The sequence below is a fragment of the Taudactylus pleione genome, unplaced genomic scaffold (assembly GCF_031769625.1).
Source record: "Taudactylus pleione unplaced genomic scaffold, aTauple2 ptg000066l, whole genome shotgun sequence".
Classification (NCBI taxonomy): Eukaryota; Metazoa; Chordata; class Amphibia; order Anura; family Myobatrachidae; genus Taudactylus; species Taudactylus pleione.
In genome coordinates, this window is record NW_028284468.1 from 27,349,016 (window position 1) to 27,370,475 (window position 21,460).

Here is a 21,460-nt window from a genome sequence, read left to right on the forward strand (position 1 = left end):
TAGGGCTCCACAGGAGACCTTGGAGTTAAGGTTGATGATGTCAGTCGTTCGACACCTCAATAGTTAATTGTGTGCTCCCAGGATGCACCGGGCCCCTCTCCTATACCCCACCCCCAGGCCAAGGCACCTCAGTTTCATAGGTGTCCGGCCGGAGTCGGGTCACTTCAAGAGGGGCTGCGTGTCAGCCCCAGAAAATAGTTGTTTGCCTGCATGAGTGGTCAGCATTGGCTGTCCAGCAGAGGCCCATGCTGCCACTACGACACCCTGCCGGTGCCGAGACGCTGGTATCGCACTAGAAATCACAGTGGGTGTCTGGGGGTTTTGGCTAGCAAAGACCCCCAGATGCCCAGGACTATGGCAGGACTACACAGGAGATGTCAGGTAAGCATCCGGCATCTGCGGTGGGTGCCCGCTGATTTCACAGTCCATGTTACTTCCCATGGATGGGGACCCCCTGGGAAGCGGCTGCATGTGGCACCAGGGACGGCGCCTGCACTGCCACTAGACCACCAGGGATAGGGGGCCACAATGTGCGGACATTGTGGCATCCCAGGGGTTAATAGCAAGCCAGGGGAGTGGGCCTTCCCTGTAAGGCACAGCCAGCCCCTCCCCCGCTGCACTGTGTGCCTTTCCACAGTGGTCTGGTGGTTGCAGACAGCTCTCCTCCCTCAGGCACGCCCCCTATGAGTCCTCCGGTAGCCATTTTATGGATATAGACGCTGGTCTCACTGGGAGCTGCGAAGCCTGGGTCCCTCTATTTCCCTCTCCTCCAGTAGGTCGGTGTATGTAGCACTGTTCCTACTAGACTGTAGGTCTAGTAGTTGATTAAAGTGCAAAGTGGTGCAGGTGTTATTCTTGCATTGTATGTGTCTGATGCTAGCGCTGTCTGACTGTTTTTTCTCACACTCTCTGTCAGTCATTTTACTATCCCTGTATTTTATATTCTCGCTAGCCCCAGCAGTGACAGATACTGACAGGGTGTTAGTTTACTTCACAGCTCAGGTGTTTACTGATCTGTGGAGTGTGACACATACATCCATTATGTCTGGAAGTGATTCTGGACAGACCGATATCCCCCTCACACAGTCCTGCACTTGGTGTTTTGCAGGACCAAAGGAAGGGGAGATTATTGTGAGAGGATTGTGTACCCTATGTGTCAGGAAAGCAGGATTACCTGCTGGGCCCAGCTATTCTCAAGAGCTGCCCTGGGCTTGCACAAGCATTAACTACCCTGATGGGTCAACTTGCTGCACCTCCAGTGGCCCCACAATTGGGGCACACTCCGCAGGTTGCTATGCCATCTAATTCAGAGGGGATTCCCCCGACAGTTGGTTGTGGCTCATAATATGCCTTTACAACTTACCCCCTACCAGGTGTCACCTGAACCTGTTTGGGTTAATATTATCTCCAACACGGTGCAACACCTGATCGAGATTTTACAGCGTCCAGCTAGAAAGGAGGTGCTGTCTTTTCAGTCTACTTACTGTCAAGATGATGTGTCGACTGATGATGGGGAGATTCAGGACTTATCTGAGTCAGAGCTCCCTCAAAAAGAGGCGGAGCCTAAGTCCAAAATTTTTGTACACGGTCTCATTTGTGCAGTCTGTGTGGCCATGGATATTGGGGATAAGGATACCCTGGCCACCAAATCCAAACATGCTTTCTTTAAGGAAGTTAAAAGTTCAGCGATGGCTTTTCCTCTGTCGGATCAGCTAGTTGAACATTTGGAAGAAGCCTGGAAAACCCCAAGCAGGAGATTTCAACCGCAGAGAAGGTTTGGGGTCATTTATCCATTCGAGGAGAAGTATTTCCCTAAATGGGAAACTACTCCTCGGGTGGATTCTCATATTAAACGCCTTGTCAAAAACAAAAAATGCAATCCTTCCTATGCCGTCCATGTCATCATTAAAGGATGTTACTGACAGAAAAGTGGAGGTGTGCTTAAAGTCCATTTATTCCCTCTCTGGGGGGGTCGCTAGGCCAGCTATGGATATATGCTGGGTGGCCAGTGCCATGGAACATTGGGCTAATGCCTTGGAAGCGTCCTTGCCTTTGGAAGCTACCAGTGAACAAACTGAACTGGTAGGTTACCTCAGAGACTCGGCTACTTATGTGAATGAGGCTGCTTTGGATGGAAGTCTCTTAACATCTCGCATTTCATTAGCTGCGATCTCAGCCAGGTGCTCTCTTTGGTTGCGATCTTGGAGAGCAGATGCTGAGTCCAAGAAAGGGTTAGAGAGTTTACCCTTTAATGGCCAGGTCTTATTTTGCCCAGATTTTTACAAAATTGTAGACACTTTGGTGTCTGCCTGTTTACTCTCGGCCCCGATACAGTCAAGATCTGGAACTCCATCCTTTCGGACCTTCCGTCCTCAGGGTAAGTTCAAAGTTCAGTCCTTTCCCAGACTGTCAGGAACTAAGAAGGTCACAAAGCCCAAGAAGCAGGCTTGGAGTACCAGGCATCCAGCTGCCAAGCCCGATGCTAAACCCTTGGCCTGATGGGGCAGGCCTCTCCTTGGGGGACCCCAAGGTGGGAGGCTGACTTCTTCAGTTCACCCAGTGTTGGTGTCAAACCACAATAGACACTTGGTTAAGGGAAGTGGTCTCTCAAGGGTATGCTCTCTCCTTCAGCTACAGACCTCCTCATCAATTCTTCCCATACGGGACTTTGGATGATTCAGGAAAAGGCATTGGAACTTCAGAAAGTTATACGTTCTATGGTCCTGCAGGGAGTTATAGTTCTGGTACCTGCTTCCCTTAGGGGAATGGGGTATTATTCCACCATCTTTTTGGTTCCAAAACCGAATGGTGCATACAGGACTATCCTAAACCTCAAGTCCCTGAACACGTTTCTTCGAGTGCTTCAGTTCAAAATGGAAACCCTGCAGTCAATTATACTGGCTATGGAACCTGGGGATGTCATGGTGTCTCTGGACATTCAGGATGCATACCTGCATGGCCCGATAGCTTTGGTTCACCAGAAGTACTGTACCTCAGGTTTGCGGTGTTGAAACACCACTTCCAGTTTCAATCCCTGCCATTCGGACTGTCCACGGCACTCAGGGTATTCACCAAACTTATGGCAGTGATGGCGGCCCAACTGTGGCTGCAGAGGGTCCGTCTGTTGCCTTATCTGGCCGACCTGCTATTGCTAGCCAGGTCTCTGGAATTGCTTCTTCAGCATTTACAGCTGACAATCACAATGCTACAAAGCCACGGCTGGTTGATAAACTGGAAGAAGTCCTCTCTGATGCCCTCACAGAGGATGCTACATATACATATTGGGGGATTGTTGGTTTCACAACAAAAGAGGATTTTCTTGACCAGGGACAAAATATCCACACTGCAGCAGTGGGTTTGCAGCTGCCTGCACAGTCACCGGGTTTCAATTCACTCAGCAATGCAGTTACTGGGCTCCATGGTGTCGACCTTCGACATGGTGGAGTACGGCTAGCTTCATTCCCGGTCTCTACAAACTCTGATCCTTTCCAGATGGGACAGAACTCCACGCCGGATACAAACCCAGACATTGGTACTGTCTCCGGAGGTACGTCTGTCTCTGACTTGGTGGCTTCACACAAGTCACCTTATCAAGGGCCACCCCTTTTGGATCCCAGAGTGGGTCCTCCTGACAATGGACACCTGTCCCTGTGGTTGGGGTGCAGTGACAGGTTCACACCTCTTCCAGGGAAGGTGGACAATAGAGGAGTTCATTCTTCCAATAAATATATTGGAACTCAGGGCAGTTCTAAGGGCTCTTGAGCAAGCAGGGTTCATGCTTCATGGAAAACCCATGCAAGTCCAATTATACAATGCCACCAGAGTGGCTTACATAAACCACCAAGGAGGCACTCGAAGTCGGGTGGCACTAGTGGAAGTGTCCCGCATCCTGACTTGGGCAGAGGGCAATCTCCCAGCCATCTCGGCAGTGTTCATTCCGGGAGTGCTCAACTGGGAAGTGGACTTTCTAAGCCATCACGACATACACCCAGGGGAATGGTCCCTTCACCAGAAAGTATTTCAGCTCCTAGTGGACAAGTGGGGCCTTCCCAAAATAGATCTAATGGCATCTCGGCACAACCACAAGTTGCCAGTGTACGGCTCAAGGACAAGAGATGTGGGGGCTCTGCTGTTAGATGCTCTGTCGGTCAGATAGACCTTCCAGTTTGCGTACCTGTTCCCTCCACTCTCCCTTCTTCCTCGGGTGATTCGAAAGTTCAAGCAAGAGGGAGGCATGCTGCTGCTGGTGGCTCCAGCGTCGCCCAGACGTCACTGGTATGCAGATCTTTGGAGTCTCTCCATAGATACTCCGATTCTGTTGCCTCTACGTCCGGACCTATTGTCCCAGGGTCCTTGCCTCTACCCGGACCTGAGTCATCTGTTTTTGATGGTGTTGCTCTTGAGACTTCCCTCTTGAGGTCCAGGGGTTTTTCCGGCTCGGTGGTTAACACCATTCTCAGAGCTCGAAAGCCTGCTTCTGTGAGAATTTGTTACAGAGTGTGGCATACCTTCTTTGAATGGTGTCGCCCCAGAGGTTATGATTCTCAAATATTTGGAATATCCAGGGTTTTGGCCTTCCTAACAGGTAGGCTTAGATCACGGTCTTCAACTAGTTTCTCTGAAGGTGCAGGTTTCAGCCCTGTCAGTACTATTTCACCATAGGATTGTTACTATTCCTGATGTACATACATTTATGCAGGGTGTGCTTTGCATCCAGCCTCCATTTGTCCCACCTGTGGCTCCTTGGGATTTGGCTGTGGTCCTCAGGGCTCTCCAAGGACCACCATTTTAACCACTGGGTTCAGTGGATTTAAAATGGCTTACAGCTAAGACTGATTTTCTTCTGGCCATTGCTTTGGCCAGAAGGGTGTCGTACTTCGGACTCGCCCTGATTTTCTACCTAAGGTGGTATCTAGTTTCCACATTAATGAGGAAATTATAGTGCTGGCCTTTAATTCCCCAGACCTCTCAGCTGGTCAGGCCTCCTTGGATGTGGTACGTGCTCTAAGGACTTATGTTGACCGTACCAATTCATTTTGGAAATCGGACTCGTTGTTTGTCCTTTATGGTTTCTGTAAGAAGGGATGGCCTGCCACTAAGCAGACTTTGGCAGGCTGGATTCGCTTGGCAATTTCAGAGGCTTACATTCATGAGGGCCTTCCAGTACCGTCCTCTGTTAAGGCTCATTCTACTCGGTCAGTGAGTCCTTCGTGGGCAGCTCGCTGTGGTGCCTTGGCTGTTCAGCTGTGTAAGGCGGCCACATGGTCTTCTGTCCATACCTTTTTAAGGTATTATGCATTTGATACCTTTGCCTCTCAGGATGCATCCTTCAGGCAGCAGATTCTCTTTTCTGCACGGGAGTGTCCCCACCCTTAAGGAGACTGCTTTGGGACATCCCCAAGGTCTCCTGTGGAGCCCTATAGACCTTGCATTAGAAAATAAGAGATATGGTAAGAGCTTACCTTTGTTATCTCTATTTCTATGAAGTCCTTAGGGATCCACAGGACTCCCACCCTGTTGCATCTGTGCTGCAGATGGGCTGTGATCTGGTCACTGATTTTTCCGTCTCCTTCTAAATGTGAGAATGTGATACTTGTGTGTTCCAGAATTTCTTCCTTCTCTTTTCTCCTCCTCCTCCGGCCATTGACTTGTTACATAACTGAGGTGCCTTGGCCTGGGGGCGGGGAGAGGGGCCCGGTGCATCCTGGGAGCACAGACTTAACTACTGAGGTGCCCGACGACTGATGTCATCAACCTATACCCCAAGGTTTCCTGTGGATCCCTATGAACTTCATAGAAATAGAGATAACAAAGGTAAGGTCTTACCATATCTCTTATTTTTTTTATAATGAACGTTTAGTAGGCTGTAATTGGTCTCAAAGGCTCCAGTCCCTGGATACACATTAGCAGGTGGTGAGGAAATTGTCCTGAATGACCAAAGTGGACATGATATTAAGGGTATTACACCTCAGTCATCTGGGACCCTGCCAATTTAGTGATTTTGCACCTCTGTATGACTTTACTTAATCTCCCTCCCAGATGCTTCTCTCAACGCAGCACTCTTGCTGTCTCTACCATCATTCATCAGATCAGCATACCTCAAGTCAACTGCTAGAAAAGGTAAAGGCTATTACAATGTCATACTTGAACAAACTCTTCAGAGCCTGTTTATGGTAGGACATCAAACTACTTGAATTCAACCTTCTCTCTCAAGAAATATGTGAATCTTCCTTTTTTAAACATTCTTAAATCCCCCAATTTTTCAATTTACTCCAAACCTACTGCCCAGGGGTTACCACCAATCATTTCAACTATAGGGCATAACCCACTCAGCACAAGAGGTGTTACAACAAATAATTTTTCTTCTGACTGATATCATTAGTCTTTTATTTGCGTTACTTAAAATTAGAAAGTGGAAGCATTAAGTGAATTGTATACTGTCGTAAAGTAGTAGTGTTTGTTGAATGGGTCAAGTCTGTGAGAGCCTCAAAGATATATTGGAACAGAACCTGTGTAGGCCAGCTTGTGAGGAGAATGAGGCCTAACTGTGGATGTCATATTTTTTGTTTTTTTATTATTATTTTATTATTATTTCATAATATACATTTTTATCCTGTGGAAGTTGAGGTAACATTGATCAATTAAAGTACAGTAAGTAGCGTTAATCAACAAATACTAAGCACTAGGCCACCATCGATGCGGGTCTGAATCAGGCCCAGCATTTTGAGGCTTCAAATGCCTTGCAGTGTTGGCAGCTGTGGGCTTGTTAAGCTCCCTGTTGAGCACTACACCACTCTATTCTCACCACAGAAGATACATATCCAGGGCCAGCAGTTAAGAGGTCTGAGGACAAGATCCATAGTTACAATTGTAGTTAATTCCATGCCAATGTGTCTAGTTTGGTGTAGTAGTGTAAAAATGACAGTTACTTTTGGACCCATTTTGCATCTACATGTTGTATTTCCCAGGTGTACTTTGAGTAATGTAAATATCAAACTGGAATCCACAGTTAATACATAGCTAATTTAAGCCATAAATTGAACAGAATTGTAGGAGAAAACATAATAAAGTTTGTTAAGTTGAATGAAGTGGTACTAAATTATGTGGATGTTGGACTGTGATGTCATGTTTAAAATTTTGCAGCACAGTGTGCATATGGAGTTATTTCAGCTTGTACAGATACCTAGATGCACTGTAATTTTGCAATGGCACCTCGTGGAAAATGTAGACTAGCCATCACTGTACTTTGCCTACATGAGAATGCCCAATTGCTGACCAGTTACCTCCACCATACATGCAGAGCATCCAAATGAGTCATATAATTCAGAGACCAGTGAAGTCACATGACTTCACTGACTTTGCAGCCAACTGTATGCTCAGAATGTATGCGCAGACTGTATCCAGGGGGAACTGGATCAGCAAATACTAATCTTGACAGTTCACTTCTGTGCCTGGTCTCAAGATAGTGATATAATCTGATCTAATCATCAATTGCATGCCTCGTACTCATAGCATCACCCACTGTGAATGGCTATGAATATAGCAGCCCCAGGTAGGAAATTCAAGTCCCATATACGAGAAGAGGGTTTCGGACCAGAGGAGGAAGAAAGTCCAGACCCAAAGAGTTCCTCTGCATGGACTGGAGAGACAGGAACAGCAGCACCAGCCAGTGGACACCCAAAGCCATTCATTCAGAGGCCCTGTTTAAAAGAGCCCAAGTGTTGAGAACCAAAGCTACATCTAGAAAGAGATCATGTGGAAATTAGTTATGTGGTCCATGTTTGTTCATCTTACAAGATAAGTTTGAGGCCTCAGAGCTCAGCCTCAGCAACAGAGCCAACCACAGGCACCAAAGTCAGCCTCAGATCCCAACCCCAGACTCTAGCCTACTGTAAGTGTGTAACAGTGTGCTGAGTGATATGGTAATTAACATGTTGTATTGATTTGTTTTGTATGTAAGTAGTATTCTGTACTGTATGGCATTACTTAGTGTGTGTTTCCATGCTGTCTGGTGTATTGTGTTTCAATTAAATTGGGCACTTTTATTAGTCTTATTTGTTTAGTTATACTGTAGGTAATGTAGGTAGCCTTGTTAGGGTAGTGCACCACAAATACAGTAGTCTGTGGGTAGGGCACAGCCTAGGCATTGGTTTGTGGTAAAGACATTGCACCTGTTGCATGACACTAGGGTGCATGGTGCAAAACAAAATTAGGGTGTTGCCTTCTTTGGAGGTTAGTTCTGTTTAGACCATATAGGTATCACTGTAATATGAAACCACAACAAGGAAGACATGTTCTGAAGCACTTACATAGATAAAAAGGAGTGACTGAGGCACTGTTGCCAGTAACCCACTCCATTCTGATTAGGGTGTCTGTATTATTTTGGATTCTCACCTTAGGGACATTATGGATATGGTTCCAGGACTGACCACAGGGTGCAGCTTCTTGAAGGTTAGAATGGGTGACACAGGTAAGTTGATTTGTATTTCCCCGCTCTTACATTTCAACTTCCCCCTCCACCATAGGGGAAACGGGGTGGGGAACACACATTATGCACCTGTGTTTGGTTAACAAATACACACAGCTTCTTTAAGTACCTGCAGTATCTAAATGAATCTACATTTTATTTCTCCTTCAACTGCCTGGCATCTCCTCATCCTTCACTTAAACCACAATAGACTAGTCATGCCATGGTAGGCCCACCCTTAGGTACAGTTAGGTAATCCTATGTGCTGGCAATCAAGAGCCAGGGAGTGGATGTTTCAGATGCATGTAATAAACCACAATGTATGGCAAAACATAAGACTGACACCTATAATGGAGTCACCATCCCCCTCCTTCTTCCTCCTTTCTCTCCATCCTACTTCTCCTTCTTTCTTCTTTTTCTTCTTTCTCTTCCTTCCTGCTTTTTCACAATACAATCCATGTTTTAAGGATATCCACGCTTGAGTCCAGATGGTTAATTCAAATTGGCTGAGGTACTAATTAAGTCACCTGTGCTCACGCATGTGAACTGTAATGGTGGAGTTTGGGAACCTCTGCTGTACAGATAATTCCTGAATCAATTGGCTGAGCTCAAGGCTGATCTTACCCAACACATTTAATGATTTTTGTTTTATATGTGATAGGCAGTATATATATACTACAACAGATGTTACACATGTCAAAATATGAATTTATTTTAAATCTATTTAATAAAAGTTAAGATTTAAATCACTAATTATACATTAGTTAAAGAGTGCTCACAAAACAGAGTTCTTCTCTTTCCGTTGTCCTAGTTATTACATATCTAACTCTAGTGAGCACCACCACTACCTTTTATGATATATAATTATTCCCCTATAATATAGGTATAGTGGTCTTTATACGTCAGTATTTTCATATATTTGCCTGTGCGTTGTCTACCCTCTTCCCCTTTCCTGTTCATAACTAAACATTTAATAAGATGGTTGGGCCACAAGAAAGAAGACCAGTGTTGAGCTTAGCACTATAAGGCCTGCACTGACCTGATGATACAAATATATATATACTTATGACAAACCTGTCCCCTGCCTTCCTTTTCAGGTAGTATAAGACAAAACTGTCCATCATTTTATACAGTTATATGGAATCCTTAGACTCACAAATAAGTAGTATATTCCTGTTCACATGCACAAGATGACCACATATTAAATCAAAATTTTACTATATACCCATTTACATCTATGGAATATTGCTATACAGCTATTCTATGGTTAGGAAATTGCAGGTAAATCCTATGAATCCCATAGAGAAGTACCAGTGGTTTATCTCTGTTTCAGCCTAAACTCATACATTATATAATGGGCAGTGTTAGAAGAGAGAGAGAGATGAGGCTGTTGTAGGGATGGGACATTTGCCATCGATGTTCCCGAAAAATTATGCAGCATTATGAAATCTTGTATGACTGCCTGCACATCTGGTCATAAAAAAGCACAGATTGGAAGGGTATGCTGGCAAGGGTGCACTGTGCAGGCACTACTAAACACAATATGGAGCATTATAGTGATCTAAAATGAAGGGTCAAAATGAAAATGTCTCCTGAAGCTAAAGCTGGAAGGTACACTAGTGGAAGCTCCCCTTTGGCCACAGAGTAATGTTTACCATATGTGTTTGACAAACATTATAGTCGGATGTGCTTTTGCATTTAGCACACACATATATACTCTAATTAGCTTAAACCATTTTAAAGTTAAATTACTTTACTAATTTAGAGAGGCTAGCTTATTAAAAGTATAAGGTTTGGACAGAGGTGCAGTGTAGCGCTATGGCACCCGGAGCTTGACCATGTTACGGCGACACCCCCCTCCCATATCCGCGATGTGTATCTAAGGAGAGAGCTTGGGCAGCATATTGGGGAACACTGATGGAAAAAAAAAAAACAAGCAGTGCCACTGTCATACTTGAACATGGGCTTGCAGAGTACTTTACCATATGTATGTTATATGTGGGGTACAGGTTACACAGAGAGATAGCACAGCAGTGGGAGGGTGCTTAGACATGGACTGTCTAATCCATGTCAGTGCTGATCACTGTACTAGGATTACTCACTTATCCTGCATGTTATCTTGTTTCACCCACTACACTTACCCTTCACCAAATAGCCCACTGCTAGCACTCAGACAGGACCAGGAGCAGGATCGGGAGTAACAGAGCCAGCCAGTGTGGCCTATGCAATCAGTGTGCAGTGTGACTACAGCAATCACATGACAAAGGACAAACCAGGTAAGCTGAGCTGAAGCAGTGAGACAGTGCTGTGCAGAGCAGTAATCAGTAAAAAAAATAATCTGCTTCTCCCTGCTCATTGCCTCCTGCACGCTTCAGCACCCAGAGCATGAGTTCCACCCACGCTACACTACTGGGTTTGGAACACTGTTTGCAAGATGCTTATTCACTTGTAACACACAAGCAAACTACCAATGTTGTGTATTATACTTACAGGTGAAATAGCTGTTAATCATTGATTGCCTGACCTGCTTACCACTTTCTGTGCTCACAAAGTCACTAGATGTAACAAATACCCTTATGTCCATTGCATAATATGGTGGGGGAGGTTGTTGTAAAGCCAGAATATGATATACAGCAGCAAAGCACAATGAGCCTAATACACTACAGAACACTATTGCAATCACAGCATGCATACACATGAGCAGTATGCACCATTGGCCAATCTGCATATGCTGGTGCAGTCACGATCCATGATGTATAACACTTTAGTTGGTGACTAAAGCAAAGTCCCACCAGACTTCTTACGGCACCTGAACCTATATTTTAATAGCCCAAAAGTGCATTTTATCACTGATCTAGTGGTCTTATGTACATCATTATACTTATGCTCAAGTGACAATGGAGTCAGAAGCCAGGAGAAACAGCCATAGACCAAATCAAATGTAAGGGCAAAAAACAATTGCAGTTGAATGTTCCAATAACAATTAGAGGTGGATTTTGAAGAAGGAACCACAGGAATGTGTGCTTACCCAGCAGCCATCCCTCTTGCATGTCTGGTTTAGGCTGAGTTTTAATGAGGTCATACAGGTTCATTAAGTTGTTAAGGGTGAAGTGGAACATCTTATAGACTTTGCTATCAGAAACTGCATTGAGGTTTAAATGCCCGTATCAGAACCTAGGACTGCATAGCCTCTGTGGCATGTATACCTACTGCTGGTGAATCTGTTCTGTTTCTTGCTCCAGGGCTCTGTAGTCAGCTGGTGGAATGCAAAAGACAGCATACTTTGAAACAACACAGCAAGAAATCTGGTTTCAGCCATGTTGAAATCTACCACAGTGCTACAGCTGCGTTGGGCTCATTTAGTAAGTATCATGATTAAGCCTGGATGAATAGAAATGTTTACGCCTGAAACACGTCACTGGTTTAGTTATCAATCGATTTAGTTCATTTCACTCTGATTTTGTAGCAAGTGTAATCGATTTGACATACATATTTCTTAGTAAATTTGTGATTTGTATTAGAGTCTATGTTAAAGATACAATGTTTGGGTAAGATGGTGTATTGCACTGAATTGGTGTGTTGCAGTAAGTCAAGTTTCACCTGTGAGTTGCTGTCGATTTGGCTTTTTGTAAATCTACCATTTGCAAAATCATACTCAAATAGCAGAAAAACACACAGTCAGCCAAACACAATCAGCCAAATGTAATCCTTAGTATCAATCATCAATACACCGTATGGCTCAAAATACCCGGTGCGACTGAGCCATTCCGAGAGCGTACCATCTTTTTCATTAAATTTTGCATCTTCGCATCAGATGCAGTGAAATACCACTTAAATTGTACTAGAGATCCTACGCTGCGACTTTAATCACACAGTTTGTTTTAAACACGTACAATGTCGCAGATGAAGTGCAACATAACTTGGCATGGGAAAAATCCATGGCCGCTGCATCGTGGCACTTCATATACAGATTCAAACTAATTAAAACACAGATATACAAATGTCGAACATCAAATTGATTAGTGTAATCTAGCCGAGTAGTTTTGTCACTACCAGTTTAATTTATGAGTATAAGATGCACATTTTGAGCAAGAAAGACACTCAGTCCTGCTGAGTCGTCTGGGACCTGGAGCACCAAGAGGGATGGTTTGGCACAAATAAAGTGTATGAGGATGCATCTGTAATATATAAGCTATTGTGGCCCCATAATATACAGGGCATTGTGGCTCTATAATTTCAAAGAATTTCTAATTAAATAATACTGTGGTTATTACAGTATATATGAATACTATGTGTCTTGTTGATGAAAGTTTATTACATTATAATTTACCTTGTGTTGTCAAGGTATGCTCTCTTTTTCATTGTATTGTAAATGATAGATAATTATATCTACTAGTCAAGAGTACAGCGTAAAAGCACCATTTCTCTATCAGAGGGAGGGTCCAATAATAATGACTGTACTGAACTTGATTTACTGATCAGTGTTGATTCGCTGTTCAGTAATGTGTACAGTACATTTCCAGGCTGGTGACCTCAGCTTATATCATTACTGAACAGAGCAGAAAATCAACAGAAGAACAGCAAGCCAATTAATGTTATGAATACTATGTTGCATTTTTTTTGCCTTGAACTGTGTCCTGAACGCATGAACACAAGCATATATACTGTTATACTGTATGTGTCTATATATATATATATATATATATATATATATATATATAGTGTGTATGTGTATATATATATATATATATACTGTGTATATATATATATATATATATATATATATAGGTTCTGGAGGACCGGCACTCTGCTGTACTAGTGACAGTATGCCCCAGTGCCTTCCATGAATAATTACATAAGCAAGAAAAAATCGGCGGCACTTGGGCACTGTAAAAAAGAGTTTAATGTGTACCCAACACACCAACGTTTCGGGGTCGCATGCCCCTTTGTCAAGGTAAGAAGCAGGTAAAAGAAAAGAGAAGAAAAGGAGCTTACCTTATACCCAGAGAAGCCCACCAGGAGTGAGAAGCCGGATGCCGCCCGGGACCCCACGTGACGCTGCCGGAGTCCCACACTGAAGACGTAATCGCGACTAGCATCACAGGAGGTGAGAATAGTGAAATTGAGAAAAACAATGAAATAACCATAATGTACAAGCAGAAATATAATGTACTGACATGCTTGGAACAAAAAACAAACGATGCATGGAAATACACGATCCCTCCAACCAAACACTGTGTCACAGAAAATGGTTGCACAGGTTAATGAGACAAACACTGGTGATGGTGATAAAAACTATATAGGGAACCCGTTAAGGATAATGGTCACAAAAGTTGAAAACACACTAAGTCGAATAATCCATCTTAGTTGAACACATTCCAATTTATCCTCTCGTTGAGACCAGCCGGACTGATGGTTTGTAATTTATACATCCATCTGGCTTCCACTTGAAGAAGGCGAAGCGCCCAGTCGCCCCCCCCTAATAGTTTTCGGTACATGGTCGATTGCCATCTGTCGGAGATCGCCAAGGGCATGTTTTTTCTCTGAAAAATGTCTAGTCACCGGTTGGTCCGACAACCTACCGGCAATAGCTGTCTTAATGGCGGAACAATGAAGGGCCATTCGCTCCCACATTGTCCTGGTGGTTTTTCCAATGTAATAGAGGCCGCAAGGGCACAGTATCAAATAGACAATAAACGAAGATGTACACGTCAGCACATGCTTAATCTGGTACGACCGTTCTGAATGAGGGTGAGAAAAAGTGTGGCCCGTGTTCATGTATTGACACGTAGTGCATCTCAGACACTTGTAGCAGCCAGGTTTTTTAACGAGAAACCCCCTTCAGGCGTTTACCTGCCTAAGCCAAAATTGGTGATATCAATATGCACGACCATGTCCTTGATGTTACGGCCCCTGGTAAAACAAGCCAGAGGTCTCTTGCCTTTGAGGGATGAAAGGTCTCTGTCTGTAGTGATAATGGGCCACAGTGCTCGGGTGGCATCCAGAAAATTCAGGGTTTGGGAGCTGTATTGATAAGTAATCCTAATTGGTGAGTCCCTTGAATTATTATTCAGCATCAGGGCCAATAGTTCCTTTTCCCCTCCTGACACATATAAATATATATATATATATATATATATATATATAAATATATATATGCTTCGTATGGTTTGGCACTAGCCACAACACTGTCTCTCAGTTGGGTGCCTTCTTAAAGAACATATATTGCAGGTATTCCCTTTAGGAACTGTGTAGGTCCCTTAATGCCGCTTTCTTCTTTCATTAAGGGACCTACACAGTTCCTAAAGGGAATACCTGCAATATATATATATATATATATATATATATATCTCAAGAGATCGCATTGATTTTTAAGAGCTTAGTTAAGCATGTACCAAACACGCCACCTGCTGGACTGGATAAGAACAAATCAAACCTTTTATGTTTTTACAGTATATATACAGTGTATATGTGTATACTGTATCTTGCATACAGATTCCCCATCTCATGCTAATCTTTCTACTGTCGACCACAATTTATGCTAACATAGGGCCTGGTTCTGAGTCACACACTGATGCGACTGCTTTAGGGTCTTGTGCCATAGACGCATCTGTGACTATGGGTGGAAATTAATTAGCCACAATAAAGTTTTTTTGCAAAAAAAAAAAAGTCTTATCGTGCGAATAAATACTAATCGCGCCATACTATTAGCTGCAGTTTTCGTGGGTGCAAAATCTGCATAGGATTTTGCACCAATTTCTTTTCACCTCCTCCTGAGCAGGTGAAAAGTTGGGGAAATGTCCTATTTTAAGTTAGAAATGTCAGAACTTGGGCCCTGATTCAGAGCCGGACGCTCTGAAAGAGCGCTCGCTCTGAATCAGGTCGTATTTTTTTTTTTTTGGAGCGGCCTCCTGGCTGCTTGCATAGCTGTGGGTAACCACCCACAGCTTTTGCGAGCTGCCAGTATGATGGTCGCGATGATCAAGACCATCGCGGCCATCGGGCTTGCGACGAGACCCTTGTGGTAGGGTCTCGTGGCCGCAAGCCCCAGAGAGCTTCTGGCTCTAATAGAACCGGAAGCTCATCCACTGACATCACTGGTGATGTCAGTGGGGCCACCCACAAACTACAGGCGTTCGCATGGGAACGCCTCCGTTTGTGAAGCCACCCCCACGTCACGCCTCCAAAACGGTGCGAGCTGTCGATCAAAATCGACAGCCGCCCCCTTTTGGTGCGAGACCCGGAGAGACGAAGCGCCCATTGGTAGCCAGGTCTCGCATATGCGCACGTCGGAGCCAGCTCCGGCGTGCGCATGCGTAGTGGCCTAACATCGACCCGCTTGCGAGCGCATAGCAGACTGAATCAGGCCCTTGGTTCAGAACCACTTGGACACCCTCCTAAATGACTATTGGTAAAGAAAAAATTAAATTGCTTAATTTGGCCAATAATTACATAATTTTGGGGTGAAATAGTGCAAAGTGCTAGAAAATAGGTTAATTGATGTGGGACAGGTACTGTATATGGTGTGCTGTATAAATGGGACAGGTGTTTTTTACATTGCAGGTTAGAGGCATATTTTGAAGGGTCTTTAAATTACACAAATATATACTTAAAAGGCATTTTTATGCACCCCCAATTTAATTAAGAACATTTATTTTGCCAAAAAATTCTTGCTTTCTATCATTCTTTGACTGTTTTAGTAAAAATGCTTATAACGGCTATTTCACAAATAATAATTTAAAAATAATAAAAAAAAAAAAAAACTTTTATTAGGGCCACTAATACTCTTCTATACTGATATACAGAGCCAGCCTTAGCCAATTTGGTGCCCTAGGCAAATTTTGGACTGGTGCCTCTAGTAGATAATTCCACCAACAATCCTATGTCGGATACACACTAGAGAATGTCTAGTGTACCCGACCTCGTCAGCGACTGGACCCGGTGGGGGAGCCGGCATCGCCAAGTGCAATACACACTTGCAGATGCCGGCAGCGACGGCAGGGGCCATGCTGCATTTAGCAGCATGGCCCTCGCTAACAATATCCCCCGTCGGCCCTGGGGGTCGATGGAGGATGACCATGCAGGGTCCTATCCTCAGGCTGACATACACACAACTAACAATGAAAGCAGAATGTGAACTGGTCTTACCTTATATCCCCACCTCGGTGATGCACGCTGTCCCGGAGGCTGTAGTCGCTTTGACGTGAGCTGGGTCGCCTGTGAATGACGTTACAGCGTCACGTGGGCAAGGCGCGTCAATGAGTTGCCAAGCAACCAAACGCTGTCTACTGCTCCGGGCTGTGGCTGTTAACAAATGTGAAAAAGGAAAAAATTAAACAAATGAAAAGGCTGTGTTCAAGGAAAGTTTAAAGGCTAATGTTGAATGCACATGCAGAGTGCGTGTAACATATGAAGCACAAAAATGCTGATGAGGCCATGTATATGAACCCCCTTAATGGGGTGGAATGTGATCTAATTAATTTTGTAAGCGTATATATGGGATCATGAATGTGCAAAAAGGAATGTAGTACGAAAAGTCTAGTCAACAAATATGCACACACATATATACAAATATACACACACACATATATATATATATATATATATATACACAGTATATATATACATACATATATATATATATATATATATATATACATATATACACACACATATATACACAGTATACACATATACACACACACATATATAAATATATATATATATGTACACACACACACACATATATAGTTTATATACACATATATGCCCCCAGTCAGTGCCTGCCCCTGATGCAGCCAATACCTAGATGCAGCTAATGCTGCTGTTGAAAATGCAGCCTGGTCCGGTCTCCATTGCTGGGCGACGGTTGGGCTCGGCGGCTATTATGGGTTATATGGAAGCAGAGACGTGAGTTGTCACTCATGTCTCTGCTCCGCAAAGGCCAATGGGAGGAGTGGCCGTGGCTGGGCATGCGCGGCATGCCCTACAACGGTCATCTTGTTTTCTCCTCCTGTAGCATAGTCAGAATGAGCTTCTGTGCAGAAGCTCATTTTGACCTGGCTCACGCTACGCTGCCCAATCGGAGCTGAGCTCCGATCCCGGCAGGTAAAGTGCAGCTGCCGCCGGGGGGTGTCGGGGTAAATGGCAGCTGCCGCCAAGGGGGGGGGGGGCCGGGGTTTGAAAAGCATTAGGGTGGTAGTGGCAGGCAGGGGGGCTGGTTAGCTGCAGAACCCTGGATGCCCCCTAGGCATTGAAGTCGCCCCTAGGCATTTGCTTATAATGCCTATGCCTAGAGCCGGCTCTGCTGATATCCTATATTATTTTGCCTTTTTTGGGGTACAGGTACAGGCAGATTTCCCCATTTCCACCTACGCTTATCATGGGTAAAAACAGCAAGAATTTCCACACAAATGCAGCAGCGTGACAATTAAATTGTAGATAGATGCAATAATTTCACGCCATAGGTGCAAAAACTTAACACACTACAAGTATTTGCTTTATGGTGGCTAATGGAATTCCCCCCTTCATGTGAATGTTAGTGTCAGCCCTTCCCGTGGTGTTCAAGTAAGCGTCTGAATGTGCAAGAACTGAGATGCCCTCTTTCACCATCTATCGATCCTGTAATATCGCTTGTGCATCTCTTGACACCACCATCGCTTGCACCAGCCCTATGGTAGATGCAGAACTGCAGATTTTCCATCTGAGTATGGCCTCCAGTGTGAGCAATTAAGGCCCTGATTCAGAGGTGGATGCAGTGTCGATGTCGGACGCAGGTGGATGATGTTTTCAGTCTGTGCCTGCGTCTGAGTTGCACTTCACATGTGTCTAAATGGTCAATGCCGGTGTCGCAGAATGAATTTGGATGCAGAGAGAGGCAATTTCAGTGGAGATTCATGGGTGGTAACAGGGGGTGACTAGTCAGACGCGGGCATGTCGCAATCAGCGACTGCAACTTTTTCCACAGTTGCATTGAATTTGGTGACCATGTTCAGACGGATATTTTGCTCCTCCATAGTGCCGGTACAATGTTTGATGATGCATCCGATGTGCGATCAATGGTGCATCTTAATATGTAAAGCAACGGATTAGCACAGCAGCTGGTGGGCATCTCTATACAAATCCTATCAGCTACACCATTAGCAAAAAAGTGCAGTCACAATTCATGAAAAGTCGCAGTCACAGCTACATTAGCGTCCTCCTTTGAATCAGGTCTTTAGCGTCTGTGTATTAAACAACTTCAACAAGAACTTCAGCAAGAACACTCCCTTAACACGCCCATAAAACTGACCATTTTCCTGCGTCTGAATAGCCACCTCCCAATCAACGCTACTGCTCCTCTGTGTGTCCACGCTATGTAACACATGCACCATATGGGTGTGACTCAGAATCAGGCCCATAATGCACTATTTATTTGCCGGGAACATTCCTAAAAAAATGAAATAATTTGCATTTGGAAATAAGAAGCTGCTCCGTGCATTTCATGTGCTGTTTAATATCATTAATAAAAACCTTCATTAATGGCTGTAAATAAACTGATCTTTGGCATCCATGTATTTGAGCTTTAGTACAAAGGCTGGGGCTTCCTTGTGGGTTTCGCTGTTATAGTGTGACCAACACAGCCAGCCATAGACCAGTACATTGTGACGTGTTTGGGGACAACGTACTGTTTGCTCCACTGCATTAACAGTCACCAACCAAAGCAATAAGCCAGCACTGGTAACATTTTTGGGAGGGACATAATTTTTATATATTTAATTAATTATTTTTAGTTTTTAAAACTTTGTCAGTCATCATTAGCAAGTTGGTGATAACTGTTGTATTTTAATTGCGACCGCATCAATATATTTTTAGCTGTATCTTGATTCAGCCTCATCCCCAAGACAAAATACATCTTGGAACAGGAGAGGAAGATTGGATACAATAAGTAATAATAACATAATTAGCTAAAAGGCACCTTAGGATGTTTTAGGAAAGCATATCTAAACAATAACATGCAACATACTCTACTACTAAATCAGAAAATGTTATTTAATTGTGACAGGTGAACTTTATTTTATAAAGAGCCACGGCTAACATTGAGGGGTAAAGGAAATCAGATGTGGGAGGGAAGTCTGATACTCCAATCTTCCTCACCATCCTTATTGCAAGGGGTGTGCTGCCAACAGCTGTCATGGACAACAACTCACAGACAACATCCAGCTTGAATCATTCTAGGGTCTAGTTAGACATACAAGCATTTAGGGGACTGATTGTGGTGTGCTTTTTCATTTTTGTTATTTATAGATAAGCTACTCTGTTTAGCCAGGCACTGATTCCAGTATGTCACACTGCTCATTGTGGATTAATTATTACATTCCTAACATTATAGTAAAGCATCATTCTCCACTGATGGTGCAGCGAGGAAACATATTTCTGCATAATAGTGCTACTTTGGGGCTCAAACAAATGGTCAATTGGCAAGATAATAGCAGTATATTGGTAGAAGGTTGGAGAACAAGAAGATGAAGAGAAGAGAGAGCCATCTGATGGAAGAAAAATGAAAGACAGAAAAATGGAGAACCAGAAGTTGGAAAGAGAGCAAAAGAGCCAGCAGTGGGTAAAGTGAAAGCCAGCATGGAGTAGAAAAGAGAGAGACAGCAGCACCTGATCAACCATTAGGTTGATCAGGCTGCAGCCTAAGGGCCTGAATTTTGGAGTGTGCTAGCAGCACTCTCACCCTGTCTGTACCATTGTTTTAATGTTGCTGAGCGCTCCCTTGTACTTGTCTGCACTGCAAGTTTATTAGCCTAGGGTGGCCAGAACCCTTAATCAGGTCCTGGGTAGCAGGAGGACAGAAAATAGAGAGCTATTTGGGGGTAGGTAAGAGACAGAAGGCAGGGGATGGAAATTATAGAGCCACGTGGGAGTATAATTGAAAGAAGCAGCTGGGAAAGAAAAGAGACCGCTCAGTGGGGGAATAAAACAGTTACAGTCAACTAAGGTAAAAAACAGGTAGCTCGGGGGAGAGAAGATGACAGGATGAAAATGGGAGATGCAATGGTGTAGGAAGAAGGTAGACAGAAGAAGGAAATAATGAACTGACATTGACAAAGCACTTGGTATTGGGTGGGTTTTTTGTGCATGCTATTCTGTCCTTTGGTGCAACTGTGTATGATTTGATTGGCAATACAGGATCTAACATCAAGGGGTGTGCAAGGTCATATATGTTGCACACTACTGGGGAATTTTGCTATAATATGGACTAGGTCTAGTCAAATGTAACCTAGGAAGCAGGTCAAAGATTGGCTCCCCTACTGCAGATATGTCAACCAAAGGACATTGAAATCAAAGAGGTTTTTGAATGTGCAAAGGACACTACTGTATGGGATGCAATCGGGAAACCGGCTGACGTGATCCTGACAGCCAGCTTCCCAACTGCTTTATCCCAGCGTGGGTTAAATGACAGGCATCTATATCTAGACACCTGTCATTTTCGCGACGCCGGGAGACAGGCGCCCGGCATCTCGATCGAAGGGATGCCGGGCGCCGTGAGCGGACAGCCGCGGGGGGGAGGGTTAGGTTTAGGGCACCCATGTGTGTATTCTAATGAGCACACAATTCTGTGAATTAGCAGCTCCACTATTTTGTGAGTGACAGCAATTTCACTATGTGAGAATGCTGAATCTTCAGTTAGCCACAGGGTGTGATGGCATACTATGTCTGTATTGTGCAAGGAACATGTCCATTAAAGCGTCAGCCTTAATTATTGGAATTTCATTGCTTTTTTAAGTTTGAGTTGCACATACTCAGTAAGTTTTGTAACATTTCAGATCATGTCTAAGAAGCCTTAATGGGACATGTGAAACCGTAAGGTTTTTTGCCTATGGAATGTCATTGCTTTTTTATAATTTGTTAACCATCAGCGTTTTGAGGAGAAAATCAGGCCTGCAGGGCAGAAGTACAACAAATAGGTACACTAGCATGGGTGGTGGAGTGGACAGCACACAGGAG